Source organism: Capsicum annuum, chromosome 8, assembly GCF_002878395.1.
Source record: "Capsicum annuum cultivar UCD-10X-F1 chromosome 8, UCD10Xv1.1, whole genome shotgun sequence".
NCBI classification, from domain to species: Eukaryota; Viridiplantae; Streptophyta; class Magnoliopsida; order Solanales; family Solanaceae; genus Capsicum; species Capsicum annuum.
Window position 1 is genome coordinate 35262158 of NC_061118.1, and position 6172 is coordinate 35268329.

Here is a 6172-nt window from a genome sequence, read left to right on the forward strand (position 1 = left end):
GGTTTATTAATTATTCTTAATCTAACTAAAATCGACACCTTATATTGGCATTGAGCATATTGATGTTTTTCTATCACATTGAATTGAATTTTAGCATGTTAGTATATCTAAACTAGATTATAGGCCTAGTAATATTTTTTTACATGATTAACAATTAATTCAAGCATTTTGCATGTTAACATGCTGGTTATTACGTTAAACGTTTTCTACTTGTTAAATAGTCTACTTGAGCATTTTCAGCATGTTGAACAACGTATTTAATATTTTTCAGCATGTTTAAATCGAGTTTCCAGCATGTCTACATTAAAAGAATTGTGTCAATATTTTTACATGTTTACCTAGGCACATTTAGCATGTTCACATTAATTTCTTACGTTCCCCACGTGTTAACTCGTTGTTCATTAAAAATATAATTTTTGGCATACTGAATCTAATTCCAGCCTGTTTAAAATGCGCCTTAACGTTATTTTCAGCATGATTAATTAATTTTTTTCAGCACGTTTAAGTAATTTTTCAGCATGACTAAGTAACTTTCGGCATGATTAATTAATTTTTCAGCATGTTTAATTAACTTCTTCAGCCTGTTTAATTAATTTTTCAGCATGTCTAGTTGACTTCCAGCATGCTAAAATACTAGTTATTCTCTACATTTTCCACATGTTAATCTGTTCTCTGCATTTAAGTGCATCCGTAACATGTTAGCGCATCCTTTAATATTTTACTAGTTTCTTATATTCTCATTATAGTTTATAACACTTAATTCACGAGCACATCTCTTGACACAATTACCACACTTGTGACACCCCTCATGAACACTCATTACGTTGTTGCATACACGAATCACAGTCGTCCTTTATCACTACTTGTTGAACTTTTAGATATCATATTTATAGGTTAACAACATAACAAATAATTATTTGTCTTCGCATGCTATCACATTAATAAACGTTAATTAATTAAGAGGCTAACTTGAGATTATTACGTGCTACTTGTTGTTCAATATGTTTGCGCTTCGAGTCCTAGGCAACATAGCTTTCTTTTAGTCTAGAAAACAAATCCAAAATAGTAAATTCCAATCCCTCTTTGACGATAGGTGGGACGATAAGTATTATTAAAATGTTAGTTTTATCCTTTTCATAGGACGCCCTTAGACTTGACATCCAGCCTAGGTGGGATGGGGCGGGTAGTCATTCGGAAGTGATGATCCCAACGGATATTAACGGCGAGACTAATGACATTATTACTTGTCTAAGAGTTTGGCCCCTTAGGTCAGATGATGATTAACAAGTTGGGTTTCTAATCCGAATGAGATCAAAACATTTGTTTGTTCGACTTGGACGATATCTTTTTAGTCTTTTATTTACTTTACATGTTTATTTGGGGAAGCTAGTTTATCATAAAGCAGTCCCCTTTTTGTTGCAAATTATGACATTTCTTTCTCCTCGCTTATCTTATTACATGTTTTATTTATTCACTTATATAATCAACAATTAGAAATATCAAAGTAACATGTGTTTTGTTTATTAATTACTTTCTCGCTTAGTTAAATATTAAATTAATAATAAAACAAGAGACCTTTATTTGATCACATAGAATCCCTTTGTAGAGTATGAATTCGGCCGGGAACCACCTTTGTGGACCTCGAAAGGTGCCTAGCACCTTCCATTTGAGGCAATTTGAACCCTTACCCGAACTCTAGTGAACTAAGACTAAACAACAAAATAGGTTCGTAGTATCCTCGACCGGTGCCCTAAACAATCCCAAAAAGAGTTTGTCATGTCGAATCCCGCTTTCCGCGAGGAAAACGGGGTGCGACAGAATGACGACTCTACTGGGGATCTTAGGTTCTAACCATTAAGAATTTATGCTTTATGTGGGAATCTCTCTATATGTTTTTCGTTTGTTGGTTTTTGACATGATTTATTTTTCATATGTTCTCCTTTTATTAGTTATTCACATCACGACTTATTTGTCTCTTCTCTCTCTCTGTTTTTATGTGTTATTCATGTCTCTCCGTGTCTACTTTTATTTTTATTAGTGATTAATTTATACACGTTGGTCCCCTCTCCTTTTCCCTTTATGTATTTCTCCATGCCCACTTTCCTTTATTGGTTATATGTTTTTTTTTGCTAAAGCATGCTATTATATGTTGCTATGTACGACATGTTACTGCTTTATATATCTGGCATTCCGCTCATAATTCTCCTCCACTTGAAAACCACTTTTATTTTCTTTTTACGAAGGGTTGCGTGGTAGCACGGACGTTAATTCTTAACATACCCTTCGAGAAATACCTTGTGGATCGGTCGATCAGCGGTGCGTTGACAGCCACAAGCTTTCCCACTCTCGAGTTGTCCACTCGAGGGAACCATGTCATAAACCAACTTTTGTCCTTTAGGCTTTGGCTACATATTTCTTTTACTAAGAAATATGAGTCCCATTCAACGTAGGATGCCTTGACATCTTTGACGCGTTGAATGCTAGTCTCATCCAAGGTCCAAAGAGGTTCATGGCCTCAAAAGTACTCACAATTATTTTCTATGTGTTGCATTTCTATGAATGTATTATTTATCTTGTTGTTTCATTATTGTCCTAGTCATTCCTCGCTCTTAGTGTCCCGCACTTCAGAGCTCTTTACTCTTAACATTTTTGTCATGTTAGGTCCCTACAATACATTCTTAGGACATATTCAAAACTTCCCTATAATCTATCATCCTGACTCATCCGTTAGCATGTTAATTCTCCCTAGGTCCTAACTCTTGCTTTGATAAAAGGTTTTAGTCTCATTCGCAATCTCTTAGTACAATGTATCATTTAGGAAATCTTCTTCCTATTTCTTCTAACGTTTACATACTATTGTCCTACCACAATTCTTGGACAACAACATATTCATGACGTACTCTAGCTCTCACAATCTCTAAGTTTCATAGAGCTCTCATAATGTCTATTCACCTTGAATGATTATGACTCACTATTTTCAAATGAAGTAGAATATTCATTCTAAACTCCCATGCATACTCTTTGTTTCTAATCATAAATCCTTTCTTCTAAGGTTGACTAAAGTTGAACATCAGAAATGGCCAGTCAAGCAATGTTTATCGATTTTATCAATAGCAATGATGAGCATGAGAACTTGAGATTGCGTCAAAACAAAGTTATGTAGAACGTCAGAAGTATAGAAGGGAAAATAAAGAGAATTAGGGGGATAAAGACTAATCTCCGAGGCTCAGTTAAAATGCCACCAGATTTTCCAAAGCCACTATCTGAAGTTGACTTCATTGCTACCACCTACACTATGTCATCTCCTATATCAATGACCTTACCCGCGCCTGATTGTGGGGTACAAGTGTCTTCAAGTCGGTATTCAGTTGCACTTCTGAAAGCACTTAATGGGTTCACAACCATGGGATAGGAGAAGGAAACGAAGGGACAAATTTCTAAGCATAAGGCGTGGTCATCTCAACCACCTGAGATGAATAAGTCGACCAAAGCTAAAGAAGAAGACAAGGATAGAATTGAGTACTTGAACTTTCCATTATATGATGGGTCAGGAAACCCTCATTCCTATTTGGAGGCATACCTTGATGAACTAGCAGTTATAGGACAAAGCGATGTTCTCAAGAAGAAGATCTTTGTCAGCTCACTTACTGGTCCTGCGTTGATGTGGTACGCCAAAAAATATTCTAGCAAGTTGATCTCTTGGGAAGATTTGGCAATTGACTTTATTAGGCAATTCGACAACGAGCTTAAGATAAATCCCATAGCCGAGACTAATTTAATTGAGTCACAGTTCAGAGAAAAAGGAAAGACGATCATCAATGGGACACCAAAACCTACAAAGTTTGAAGTAATCATACGCAAACCTCAACTAATATGGTACCAAGCTCCAGAAATTGTACCATTATCCAATTATGTCCAAACCTCTTATCCTCAATCCTTCATAAAACCTCCTCCACAAACTATTTGGTACCCACCTCCATTTATTGCTCCAAAATCAAACTACCTTCCAATGTCTTACCAAAAACGCCAACAAATCAACAATCCACCAAACATCAACATGAGCTCCCGAAAAATCCACCAAAACAATACACTCCTCTGGGCGAATCCATAGAACAGTTGTATGAACGACTCAAGGAGGCAGGAGACGTCACGCCTATTATTGCCATACCTTGTGATCCTAAGTCTCGATGCTATCATCCTAACCAAATTTGCACCTATCACTCTGGGATAAGAGGACATCCTATTAAGGCGTTCTTTTCTTTGAAAAACATGATCCAAAAGTTGATCGACAACAAAATGATAAATGTGATGGGGACAACTTCTAAAGCTGATTGATTTCTCAAGCTTGACTGGCACTTGTTGACATTGGTGAAGAAGATATCACGCTGATTCTCTACTCTAGACTTCCAAACAGTTGAAATTTCTTTAAGTTTCAAATTTAATGCCACATTCACAAGCCATCCCTTACCACCACTTCCTATATCACAACTCCCAAACAATTCAAGCCACATATACACGCTACCTAAACATAACTCACATCCATATTCTTGTCCACCGCAATGTCACGCATATCTAGCTTCACTAAATTATCAAACAACATCATATGCCCATAATACACCGCCAACGTTTACCTCAAATATTCCTCATCCAAACAACCATAATTTAGATCCAAGTTATGTCAAAAAGACCCCATTTACCCACCATCAATATAAATCCAAACCTCCAAAAAATTTCGCTCTTATGCAATCTGTGGTTGAAAGATTGGAACAACTTGAAGGCAATAAGGGGCTGAATGGGCTAAGTTACAAATATTTGTGCATATACCCTGATGTTGAACTGCCAGAGGGGTACAAACCTCCTAGATTTGAATTGTACAATGGGACTGGAGATTTAAAAGTCCACTTGAAATTATACTGTGACAAGTTGGAAGGAGTTGGTAAAAACGAACAGATTCTTATGAAGTTATTCATGAGGAACCTCACTGGAGATGCCTTATCATGGTATGTCACACAAGATGCAATAAAATGGTCAAAATTAACCGATATGGCCTCTCTTTTCATACAAAAGATTTGGGTTCAATGTTCAGAATACGCCTGATTGGTTCTATATTCAGAAGTTAAAGAAGAAACCTACAGAATCATTTTGAGAATATGGAATGAGATGGATAGGTGAAGCTTTTAAGGTGCGTCCTCCTTTAGAAGAAGGTCAAATGAAAGAATTTTTCATATGTTCCAAAGATCCACAATATTATGAAAGGATAATTCTTGTAGAGGATCGAAAGCCTATTGACATCATCAAATTGGGCAAGAGAATTGAAGAAGGCATTAAAAATGGCATGATAACAAGTTTGGACTGCAAGCGATAAAGACTTCATAGGCTGATAAGAACAACAACATGAAGGAAGTAAATGTTGTCTCAACTATGCAAGATCCCAAAACCCTTCTAATTTACCAAACACCACTTCCTCCGTTTCAATACCAAACACCCATATGTCAAGCACCTTCATATCCATTTCCCACAACATCATACAATTACCCCATGTTATCTTATTATAATTCTACTAATTCTCTTCCAAAACCTACGCACTTTTAAATTCCTCTAACTACCTCCCAACAACCATTAGCTTATCAAAAACCACCAACAACTCTACGACCCAATCAATTCGTCGAATATCGAACCAAGAGTCAGAAAAATTAGTCAAGACAGTACACTCCTTTGGCCTAGCCTGTAGACCATCTTTATGAGAGATTAAGGGTTGATGGCTACATTACTCCAATTCCTGCAATTGTAATGAATACATGTGAGAAATGGATTGATCATTCCAAAGTTTGTGCTTATCATTCAGGGATGACAACCCATACCATAGAGGAATATCATGCTTTAAAAGACAAAATTCAAGTACTAATTGATACCAAGGTGATAAGTGTGACGGGGCCATAGCTTGATGTTGATTAAGCATTGTTATCTATCTGACATTAAGGAAGAGATATCACGTCGTTTCCTCATTCCAGGCTCTCAAGCACTTGATTTACTATAACCTTTACATATGCTTGGAACAATATGAATTTCTATTATGTAATTTAAACTACGTTCGACTTGATTCCCGTTTAAGAGGGATACGTAGGCGCTCCTGTGGAGTTTGGTCTTATCTTAATGAAATTTTCATATTCTC